Source organism: Bombus vancouverensis, chromosome 14 (assembly GCF_051014615.1).
Source record: "Bombus vancouverensis nearcticus chromosome 14, iyBomVanc1_principal, whole genome shotgun sequence".
In the NCBI taxonomy this organism is placed as follows: domain Eukaryota; kingdom Metazoa; phylum Arthropoda; class Insecta; order Hymenoptera; family Apidae; genus Bombus; species Bombus vancouverensis.
The window spans coordinates 5,888,872-5,901,733 of NC_134924.1; the positions used below are offsets into that span (position 1 = coordinate 5,888,872).

General features: G+C 40.4%; 1 protein-coding gene across 3 annotated transcripts in view; it reads right to left on the reverse strand.

The window, feature by feature from the left end:
* LOC117157504 (uncharacterized) overlaps positions 1-12,862 on the reverse strand; it is a 109,166-nt gene that overhangs the window by 54,228 nt on the left and 42,076 nt on the right. For 2 of the 3 annotated variants that reach the window (XM_033335544.2, XM_033335549.2), the window contains exon 2: positions 8,728-8,741. The exons of the other annotated variant lie outside the window; for it this stretch is intronic. The gene's annotated coding sequence lies outside the window, so the exon portion shown is untranslated. The remainder of the gene's footprint in view (positions 1-8,727; positions 8,742-12,862) is intronic. 3 annotated transcript variants of the gene reach the window in all.

The window sequence follows — 12,862 nt, forward strand, 5'->3', positions numbered from 1 at the left end:
TTCCTTTCTTCGAAGTCTTAGTTAACGTCTTATGCATCGATCTTACCGTTGTCGGTTGCCGCAATGTGTAATACATAATAATTTAACATCGTAGCAGTACATTATGAGAAAATACAATTTACACACACACACACACACACACACACACACACACACACACACACACACACACACACACACACACACACACATATAGGGATTACAATAGCTCGAGATACACTGGAATACACTCAATATGCGGCAATGCAACTTATTCGTATTTGGAACTGAAGGAAGCTGGCATGGCAGATGAAGTTTGAATTTCGTGAGAAGCATCTGTATATTTTCCGGAGGATCGTAGGAACAAAAGATTGAAACTCGCTTCAACGAGTTTGATAGTTAAGCTATTGAATATTTCATCGAAACTTTCGAAACGTTTGAAGCTCGCAAAAAATCCCTGAAAATTGTGAAATACTTTGAAGCGCGGAAAATGAGAAATTGTAATTATGAATAATCGTGCGTCGGAACTGAAAGAGAAAAATTGGCCGAATTTTGGGCAAATCGGACTAACGCAGGTAGCGGCAAACATCGAAACGTTTGCTACGAGCAAATGTCCACGAGGCAAAGGAAAATTCGCTTTCACGAGATAATTCACTTCAGCAGGGACGGTTTTACGAAATGAAAATTCGATTCCGAGAAGCGTAGTTCGCGCGGCCATTTCACGTTTTTTTTTTTTTCTTCTTCTTTTTTCATCTTGACGTCGCGAGTCTCGCGAAGCTCGCTCAAACTGGCTGACGAGCGCTAATTAACTCGCAATGCCATGCAGCTCCGACTAATTGGGCTTGTTCTATAATTAACCATGGCCAACTTTAATCGGTCTGGCTTTTCGTTCCGCGCTGTCATTGAAACGGAACGTTTCGAACCGATAGAATTCAAACGCAAAATTTCGTACGATGTACACGTCGTTGTATAAACTCTAAGAAAGACAGTCCAGTCTAGAACCAGAGTAGAACCGTTTGTTCCAACCATCTTTCCGGTTCCTAATGAACGTCTATATGGGACGAGCAATCTGTGTTAATTAACCGTGTCCTGCGTGATCGGGGCATCGATGATGTTGCCAAAGAGATTAAAGCATCTCTGCTATGACGATGGAGAGAGAGAGAGAGAGAGAGAGAGAGAGATTTTCTTTTAATGATTCATCGAGCGTTGGCATTGATGGATTTTCTCTGTTTTCTAAAAAATGTTATTAGAAATTTGATTGGCAATTAAATGGAGATTAAAGTTAGTTTATTATTATTATCGAAAATATGGTAATTATTACTTTGATACGGCTATCGATCTCTGGAAAAGTAACTTTATTGCCTATATTTTACGGGTTTTCCAGCGCCGTTCATACTGGCTAGCAGAAATATAAAAATTCAAGCGAAGTATCTGCGGAATGGAACGTTGGAGAGACGTTCCTCTAATGATTCATCGATTAATTAAACGTTCTAAAGTATTTCGTCTGTGCTCTCTGTCTGCTCGTTGGCAATTAAATGGAAATTACGGCGGAGTTATTTTAACATTATTATTGAAAATTTTTACCTCGAAGTGCCTGTCGTCCTTTTGAAAAGATAATTGAAAAATAATTCACCTCGTGACTTTCGAGCACCTCCTTTCAAATTGCCAATGACTTTTTAAACAAACTGACCAATGCAAGTAGAAAAATTTCATTGACACATACTACGTTTCCAATTAAAACATTGATCAAACAATTAAAACAATTGATTAAAACAATTGTCGCATTGAAGTAAACATTTTTCTTAAACGTTGGAAACTCTACAATGTCGCAGAATTTCTATTTCTTTTACATACTGCCGACTAAATCTATGCATAGTCATGTCGCTTCTTCATCGGTCAATTGCCGATACGATCGAGAGAAGAATTAAAGACGGCCGATTAAGCTCACAGCGAATCGTTCGAGAGAAGAAAGTGTGTCAAAGTGTCGAATCCTTTTTGAGAAATTTTCAATGGCCTCCGAAGATTGGAACAGCGACTAACCACGAAGAGAAGGCAGCTATTTACGACGATTTCTGCGGAACACGAGGACGCAGCTTGCAGCCAGAGGCGGTCGTGCAGAAGTGATAAAAGAGAAGAGAAAAAAAAACCAGCGGGAAACAAGAGAGATAAAGGGCTGGCAATAAGTATCGAACGAAAGACGATCGAGAGAAAGGTTGAAGGAGACGGACAAGGTGGGAAGAGTATCGCAATAAAAAGCTGAGAGAAAAACTGATCGGAAAGGTTAAATGCTGACGGCGGATAGACGCGACCAGACGGCGTTCCCATAAACATAACCCATGCAACCGACGTAAAACATAAAACTGGCTGAAAGAATGATGGTCGACGTAGGACGAGCACAATGGTACCCATTCAAGCAAGTTTACGCGGCATCGTTTAAGCGTCGTTATCACAATACGGCGAACCTTCGTGCCCTGTGTTCCATCCAACGTCGGACCTGACTGACGTGTAGACGTGCCACGGGTAGAGGAAAGTCGATGACGAAAGGCAAGTGTCGTTTGTGGATCGTATTAGGAAATTCATTGGCTTTCATTTTTATGCTACGCGTTTATGGGCAATTTCAGAGTAACAAAATGTACAGAATTCGGAGGATACGCGAAGATATGGAAAATGTGCAAGATATTAACTTAATCTACGACTTTCCAACAATTCCTTCGCGTTCTTGCGAATGTCGCGGCAAATATTTCTTTCCAACGTCGTCTTCGTACCAGTGAAACTAGATAATTACTGTTTCCAATCGATTAGCAGGTCGAAATTAGGCTACAATTTACGGACGTGATAAATTTACGTACAATTTACGTGATAAATCCTTGTGTCACGTAGGAGACACAAGAAATCGCGAAATTGACACATCATCGGTGATCTCGCGTCACAGTTCGAACGTTTCACGAATAAGATAAAGAATTGAACTTTGGATATAGTCAATTTATTGTATGAATACAACAAAGTGACGGTTCAAAGTGTTAGAATAAAGAGAACGTCGAGAGCTGATTTTAGGAAGGTTTGTCCGAAAAGTGTCTTTCTTTCGCAAACGTGTCTTTACAACCGTGCAGCTTCATACAAACGTGACATCAGGTCTGTGAAATCTCGTGGTGTTTATCTTAACAGAATAAAATGGATCCTACGTATTTCGACAAAATAATATACAACAGAAAACGTCATGCTTCTATTATTTTCTCATAAAACGGAAGAAACTTTCCGCGCATCCTAATAAAATGCTCATTCTTGCTCATTGCTATTTAACGAGTAGAATAAATTCCAGGTCTCGTTTGCTCGGTCGTGTCCACGAGGATATGAAACTGCATAAAGGTAAGTGGCCGTATCCAGGTAGAAACAAATCGTAATAACATCAAGCGAGTGAAACAACGTACGTGAATCAGAAATTTTGCTATTGCAATTGCCACGAGTCATAATCAGAGTAGTGCGGTCTATGTGACATTTAACACGTTGTCTGCCACGCGTGTTTTCACTGAAATCACCGTCAGACCAAGCGTTCTCTGCTAGGTACTTCCATCGATATTTTAGTAATGCGAGTGAATAATTTTTTTAATAAACCATTTTCGTATTACTTGTATAACAAATTCAATAGTTTTATTATTTCCTCTAGAATATCTTTTCAAATACCTACGACGATCCTTCGCAAGTAATCAAATAAGCGAAATAACCGAATACGGCCCTACCGGAAACTTTGCTGTCACCCGAATATGGGTGTCGTGGCAGTCAATGTGTTAAAGGGTGCTTATATATAAAATACGAGCTACGCCTTCTATATCGGAAAAATATAAAAAAGCAGAGTAAAAGAAGCCTTTATGGGTATTAACACTTTGACTGCCACGCGGAAATCACACGTTTCGCTCAGGACACCACGGGAGTATTTTTATTATTCAAAGCATATAATGGCAAGATAATAATAAATTGACATTGCAAGACAACATTCTTCCTCAATCTACCGTGTATCTTATTGGCGGTCACGGCCAATGACCACCGTGGCGCCTTGGTAACAGTTGATAGCGACGTATTATAACAAGGCTTCGTTTATTTCGACAAACCATTCGCATTCGTCGTTTCGTCGTAAGCAAAACGCGCAGAATATATCGTCGAAACGTGTAGAAGATATTAGTAAACAGTATTTGCTCGTTCTATGTATAATAGTAAGGTACGTGCACACTCCTAACTTCAATTATACGATTATATAGCAGCATTTACGATTATTTTCTAAGGTGTGTTTATAATAATATTCGTAGATCAGCCCTCGAAGATGTGGATGCAAACACAGTGCACCGTTAGATGCAAGATTTGTTCTCATTTCCTTTTTATTGATGTTCTAATAAAAATGTTTAATCGTTCAAAGGGGCACTTTTTATTTCAAAGTATCTTTTATTTATCGGTTATATTCAAAATGCCCTGACTGTCAATTTCCATTCAATTTTTACAATCGTAAGAAGTTGAAGAGCTCCCGTCACCAATGACCACCGTGGCGTCACAGGAGAAACCGTGACGGGTCATATATGACCCAACGTGGCAGTCAAAGTGTTAATACAACGATCTCGAAGACGTGGCGTCTGTTCTGAAGAGCAGATAGTCTGTCAGGTTCGATGATTACGAATCGAATATCGCTTATACGTAATTGCAAAGACATTATTCGTAAAACGTTGCGCATAATGCCAGTTTACATCGAAGAAGATACAACGATTCGGATTCAGTACGCTTCGATACGAGATTATTGTCTGCGAGCCAAAGTACGTAATTTACCGAGGAACGGAAGAATACAAAATGAACGCGAATAGAAGAAGACATTATCCCCTCTGATTCGATTTATACACACCGATGCTGAAAATTCATGGCGGTTGCTCGATAATCCGACGATCTAGTCCTATCGATACACTCACGTAATTAGCTAGTATTGCACGAGTTCCATCAATCTCGTTCAACATGTACGTTGCACGGCTCGACCACACGCATCGTGCACCTCTCTCGTCACGTTTACAATCTCTGTAACACTGTACCTCACCGATACACGCTGCGTCCTCTTCATTGTCGCAATAATTTCTAATTAACCAACGTTGGACCGCGATCCTCGTTCAAACTTGGACTATCCCCTTTAGAATCATCATAGACCGAAATACGAAATAAATCAGGTTAGATTGCTGCAGAGAGAGAGGCGGATATCCCAGCGTGATATCAAACACACCGACGTTTAGTTTCTATAGGGTGGTGTTCAAACCCATAATGGCTCATAATTGCACAGTCGGCGGCCGATTGAATCCTATTAATTTCGGTCGTCGTTGTAGCTCCCTGCCGCTATCATTATCAACGTTGTTCACTGGCTGAACGTCGTGCTCCCTTGAAAATACCGTGGTCAGTCTGCGCTAGTACCGCGTAATTAACGTAATTACCGGTCAGCTTAATTATCGTTCGATCGAGATGGAAAACTTCGAAGTACAAAGCTCCTGTGTGTGTAATAGAAGCAAGAAGTTTCGACAGCTGCTTTTATTTCCAGCTAACAGAGTGCAACGTTACTGACCCTGGATGACGATATGGAAATTGTAGAGGGAAAAGAGAGATCGGTGGTTGAAACGCAGGCAGAAGCGCGAGGATTACGAGTGGCGTGTAAAACGAAGTTTAAGTGTAAGACAAAGTTTAGAATTTGTTTAACAAGCGAATAGAAAATGGAAAGACGAGCTAGTTCGAGGCGATATTAACGTAGCTGTTGATTTTATCTCGGCGTTTTTCGAAGGAAAGCTTTCACACAACGGCGACGTTACGCGCTACATGCAAAAGCTTTTCCGCTGAAATATCGCGTAACCATCTTGGCTGCATCTCTTAAAATGAACAATTTCTCTTCGATCAGTAAAATATAGAATCTGCGTGAAACATATCGTAGAATTTTTCAAGCCAATTAACTGTAGAAGCTTTAAGAAACATTTCTTTACAAAATTCGGTATTTCGAAATTACGATGACGACGCAGACCCCTAAAAATTTAGCAAATAGAAACGAATTTAGGGATGATAAGCCTGTTCTTTGTACACGAGGATACTCGCTTCAAAATTATCTATGTTTGCAAAGTAACAAAATATCTGTACTTGGAAGAAGGCGAGTAGATTAAATTGGAAAGAACGTAGCAGTGTAGTTCGTGTTTGATTTTTTGATGGAACGAAGAAGTCCGTTTTCCATGGCTTCAGCTCGCTTTAATACAGGTCACAGTGGCAAAAAAGAAAAACCGGCCAGGCCCGAGTCCAGGCCAGCACAGCGAGACATGTGTTACGTGTTAACTCGGCTTTCTCGGCGACCAGTTGCATCAGCCGGAGGAAACGACGAGATTGCCAGTCCCTCTGGCTTCAGCCTGCACAGTCAATTAACACTTGCTGCTTTTTTCATCCTTCTTTTGCATATTCCTTTTTGTCCCCTTTCGCCTCTCTCGTTCGTTCGTCGATGAGCAATGTGACTTTCATAGCGAATCGGTATCGATTCGCTTCGATTATTACGCCAAGAGAAAGAGAGTGCAGTTTGATTGAAAATTCTTAAAAATTCACATACATTTTTTTTTGTATTTCTCTCTCTTCTATAAAATCCTCTTCTATATCTATGCTTTCAAGTACTGCTTCCCTATTTCTTATTCTGTAACACTTTGCTTTGATATCACATTATCGCGTGGCTAATAAGCAATTTCTTTGTACCAGTTAGCAGTTCCTGTTCCTCTTATCAGACTCAAAAATATGTACATAGCGATTAACCGCAATTACTTTATCTTCTAAACTGTAATTTCCTTATCTTCTTACGAACAAGAAAAGATCCTTTTACAGTGGGTTAATGTGGGTTTCTTGTAGAAAGAGACGCCAGTAAATTTACAGTAAAAGTAAAGGAAGAAAATGCTGTAGAAATTTCCATAAGATCTGCGTCTCGTCGTTCGAAATCTGATACCATTACGAGCCTCGCAGCTGAAAAAAGCACGGTTCTGCCGCTCGAATACTTGAAAGCTTGGAAACGTTACTTGAAAAACCGAGGATGCAATGACTCAGAGGCACGCTATTACCTGTTATTTCTTCCGATCGTCCCTCAATCAGAGACATATTTCATCCTTATCGTGGACCATAATCGCGCCGGTTTGAAAATTCACACGATACAAGACAAACGAACTTCCAACGCGATGAAATATCGAGAGGAGGGATTTTATCTGCGTTGGTTCGATCCAATGGCTCCATGAAAACAGCGTTTGCAACGACAAATGCCGACTCTCGTGAAACATCAGATAAAAATGTACTTAACTACTTGGTATTATCGCGAATTTCTCTGAAATTAGCAGTCCGATAAAATAAAAAGATGGCTATATCGAAGGTGAAAAACGAAAAGCGCCCGAGGCAAACGTTCATTCGGGTCACGCGCGTTGCACGAATTAGCGTCGACGAATAGTCATTAGCGTGAACTTTTAACAAGCGTTTCGAGCAGATGCGAGCATTCAGCAGCAAAACTTGCAACAAAGAACGGCTGAATCCGGGCGCAGCCTGTACGCTTCGACATCTGCAACCGCGACTTTTTCTCATCCGAACCGTTTGCAACTCAACCCTGTTGCTAATTGTTCTACGAAAGCTTCCATGCGTCGTGCACCATAGATATTATTTATTCGCCTATTTGCTTATGGTATACAGAGATCGTGCATATTGGGAATCTTTCAAGGTAAACGTCTGAGCTTTGAACGTTAATCAATTTTCAACATTCATCACTTTCAACGTTAACGCTAGAACTACCACACCGGTCAAATTCGCTGGTTTTTGCAATTTTATGTTAAAATATTTAAAAAATTTTAAAATTTTATTTTAAAATAATTTTAAATTAAAAGAATAGTATAACGAATTTTATTTTGCTTTTTATGTGTTCAAACTGAAAAAAATTTTATATCGAGGCTACTTATACCAATAACAGTCAAAATGACTGGTACTTGTCAAAGTGTAAAAGGTTTTACAATCTGTTTATCGAACCCCAATTAACCAGTTTCCTCGTTTTGTACAACTTCCCACGCGTTTTTCAAATTTTCACTGCGTATCATTCGATACGACGATATCGGTTATCAGGAAAATTCCGGATCGATCGCTAGATTGCTAGATGCCGACATTAGAAATATCACAGCAGTCAAAATGACTGGTTCTACAATTTTATAAATGTGTCAACCCTCGTTTAGGGACCCCAGATGGATTTGCTTCTGTAAGAAAGTAATAAATCAATAAGTATAAAAATATTCCATTAGTTTTAAAGACCAGTCATTTTCACTGGTTTTGGTAGAAATAGCTTCGTGTTAACTATCGGTGGTTCCAGTGTTAATCGGTTGGAAAATTCAGGAGAAAATTTTATTGTCATTTGCGAAATATATCGAATGCACGAGACCACGGTACGACAGCTAAATATCGGAAAATCCAGCTGTAGAAATGCGCAGATTAATTAAAACCGTGGCTGCAAAATGTAAAATAGTCGCGAAGATTGATTTTGCAAAGGCGAAGATTGGTGAAACGGCACTCTCAAAGAGTGCGTTTACTCAAAAGCGGTATTTTCTAAAGACCTCGTCCTCTTAGGCGTTGAACGAGCTTCGAAGAAGGCCACGAGAAAACAGAAGATAATGCGTGTTGCAAAAGAATCGATTACCTCATCTTCGAAGCTTCTTCCTTGTCTGCCGTATAATTAAATTCGTGTCCACGTACCTCGAGTATTTGACCTAAAAAAAGAAGACGAAAATTCTTTTTATTCGATATTACGATAGCCTTCCTATCGTCGTAGTCGTTCTATCGATTTTTCGTAAAACGATGGAATAACGTGCACGTAAAGCTAATATTTAACTTTGTAATATTGGCTTGGCAACTAAGAGATTGCGGATTTTGTCATTAGGTGGCATTGACAAAATCCGCAACCACTTAGTTGCCAACCCAATAGATTTAAAGATAAATATATCGCCGTTTCACGACAAATATTCGCATACCAATAGCTTCTATTAGGTCATCCCATAAGTTCGTGCCGTTTTTCGAGCGGTTACATATGTTATTTTTTTTAAACACCTATGAATCGTTGTCTTAGGTATTTTCAGAACATTTCACATCTCTCGAACTGTCAAACTTCGTGATTTTTCAACAAGATCCCGAATTCTATCTTCGTCTGTCCGAGGAGGACGCCCGGAGCGTTCCTCGTCTTCTAAACAGAAATTCCCAGCTCTAAAACGTTGGAACCACTTCCGACAGGTGCGAGATGAAAGCGCATTTTCTCCGCAAACAGCACATATGGTTTTCGTGGCAATTGTTACAGAACTTCCTTTCCGAAATTCATATAACACGAGATGTCGAAAATGGATACGCATTTCACTCATGATTTTTTACTGTTAGAAGTCACTGTGTTCGCTATATTACGATCTTATACCCACGAAAATCTGCTCTAGCCTGTTCTCGATCAGCTAAGCTCAAGTACATTGGTCCCTTATCGCCGTATGTTTATAAATCGACACATGAAGTGTATACACAAAAGTCGGCACGAACTTATGGGATGACCTAATATATGAACATCGTCAGATTCGTGACCGACACACAATCGTGACAGTCGCGCCTCGTTAAAATGCCGACGAAATTTCAAAAGATCTCGTATAAAGCGCGTAATAGGCGCATACACGAAATGTTTCTACAGGTGTCGGAATATTTTCGCGAACCACGGTATATCGCGGCCGGTACTTCAGAAATTCCACTTTATTAGAAACGATCGCCTAGATATAGGGTTTTCGTCCGTGCTATAGGAACTAAGTCCTACAGTGTGCCATATACCGAAGCTATTAATCAACGTGAACTATGGACTCGGAAATGCGTGTAACTTGGTCTATAGATAACTATGGATAACTATGTGCACGAATAACTGGAATCGCTATGGAACCGCTATAAATACACACGTAAGTTTCTTGGCAATCAGTTTAGTCATAGTCGTGGAAATCCCAGGGTTTGGAGATAAAACGTACGCGAAAGTTTTTGATAAGGATGAGTCACGTTAATTTACTTCGAACGATTCGTGCAGTGACGCAATGCAGTGGAATTGGTCGGCTCGTGCGAGTACATTCGATTGGAACAATCCAGCTGCGCAAGATTAAGCGTTTGGATATCACTGGTCTAATTTAAGTCACTTTGAAGCGGCTGCCTAAATACCGTGTGGCGAGATCAATTATTTACATATTTAGTACACCGATAGACACAAACGAACTGTAGTCCATGCTGACGGTGCTTTCAAACGAAATTAATCGAGGAATCTTGCATCGGTCGCGAGTGATTTCAAAAATCGGACAAATTTTAGCATCATGCGCATATCTGGCTCTGCTTCAGAGACTTGGAACTTTCCGACTCTCGTATTACATATCGAACAGTTTCGCTCAGTCTATCGCTGGAAAATCCGAGATCTGGCGTTGTATGACGCTGCAACACGCCGCTCCAAGAAATAATAAACGTAAAATGCCGTTTATCTCATAGGAGAAAGAAATTCGACGAACTTCATCGAACGTATAGCAAAGTGCGAACGCGGGAAGATGCGAGCGGTGAGGAAAGTAAAGAAAAAAGATAAAATATCGATCGAGTGGTTGGAACTACGGTGCACTTTGCATAATTTTGACATTCCTAAATTAAACATACTCCGACATAATCTCCCTAGGGGACAAGTCCTTTTTTTTCTCTCTGGAAACAGAAGCGTTAATGGTCTTCCACTTTCCCCGAAGTGCGATTAACCCACGAAACACAGGCTGCATAGTGTTTGGAGTGGCGTGGTCGCGCGTTTAAAAGCTCATCCTATCCGACAATAGGAATTCCAGCTCCTCATTCGTCAAGCCAACCGCATTTTCGTCGCTCAGCCGCAGCAACGTCAGCTTCTAGGAAGCCTTCGAATGTGGAGCATTAAAATTCAACGGGGCATCAAGAATGTAAAGCGTAAGCGACCTTTCCGGCTGGTCGGACTACAGAGAAAATTCCCTCTCCCTCTCTCTCTATCTCTCTCTTTTTACACGGTGTTAAAAGTCTGCGAGGGACAGGAGACTCGCGTCCAATAGGCGAGGAGGGGACCAAGCCTTCGTACAAGTTCTCGTCTCTTCCATCTCTACGGATTATCCTGGACTACCGGCCGATGTCCCTCCTCATTTGTCGTCCCTTTATGGCTCGTCAGTGATTCTCCATCGAAACTCGTCCCTCTTCCTTCTTCTGCTGTTCGTTCCACGATTTACGCGGCTCCATAATAGTAATCCTTTTGTGTCGTAAAGGTAAGATGATTTTTCAGGATCCGTTCTGGTTACGTGGCTTAACACGTTCACCGTATGGATTCGATTTTCGTTTATAATATGCCGACGAATAATTCTCATAGAACAGTTTCATAGAAGAATTCGTGTGCAGTATATTCGAGTGGAATATCGTTTTATACGATAGCAGAGCCTCGTATCAGGAGCCTTGTCCGAAAAGTTTAACACGTTGACTGCCGCGCGTGTTTTCAATGAAATCTCCTTCGGGCCACGAGTGTGGTATAAATTTGATGGCTTTTTATGCCACCACAATTAGAAAAGGAATCAAATGACATCGAACACTTGGCGTTCAACTGCTTCTGGGAATTTCGTTGTAAACGATTCGACGGTTTATAAAATTGCAACGAGGAAGGATGCGAATATTAGAGAATTATTAGCTGCAAAATTGTCTGAAAATACAAAAAATCCTTGTCTTCGACGGAGTTAGCATAACTGATAGAAAAATGATTTCTGAAGAAGCACTAGACGCGCGTGCAAACTGTGTCATGCAGACGAAAGACGTCGAATGGACCGAACAAAGGCACGAGAGAATTTGAAGAAAATAACAACTTATTGTCCAAATTGTCCCGACCAACCTCAGCTTTGTATAGAATGCTTTAAAGTTTTACGTTCTAAATAATTTTCTTAATAAACCATTCTCGTATTACTTTTATAGCAATTCAATAGTTTTATTACTTCCTGTGGAATATCTTTTCAAATACCTACGACGATCCTCCGCGAGTAGTCAAATAAGCGTCACACGAATACGTGTTAAGGTGATGAACAACAATTTCTGTTTTATATTATTTTATTGAATTAAGTATGATCCATTTCGTTCTATTTCTGTCATTATGTTCGTGCATAATTCAATAAACTAATATAAAACAAAAAACATTCTGCGTCTATTATTTCTTTATAAAACGATGAAACTTTCCGGACAACCTAATACTTGCGAATAACAACAACGCGTGACGAATACCTTCCTTAGGTCTTCTGATTTTGTCTGTTACAAATTCGCGATTTTTAATTCAACTCGCAAACATTACATTTGTACAGATACGATCAGTTACTATAATAAGCACTTTACTCCGTTTCGCTTTACTTTTAAGCAGAAAGCGTTTAATCTTACGCTTTAAACTTCCCGTAGATGCATAAAGATTCGCAATGTGCGCATAACGTAAAAGCAGGTACCGTGCTGGCTGCTTGACCATTCGTGGTGAACGTGTCAGTCACGAAAGGAACGTACGCCGCTCTCTACTTTTCACCGTCTCTAGAAACACTTCGATAACGAGTCGTGACACAGTGTTGATCGGTCGTCAAACTTATATTAATAGGTAAAACTTTGTTCAAGTGAAACCGTACCCTATACACACGATCAGATCGCACGAACTTGTGTAACGTGGTGCTTTTCGCTAGTTTTTGCTTCGATCGCGAGTCGGTTGCGCTTTCGGATATTTAGACGATGGACAACGAAATTTCGTCGTAGATAAGCGGATCGAATATGTTAGGCTGGCGAATCGTGATTCAAGTTTATGCAAAGTGGTCACGCGAAA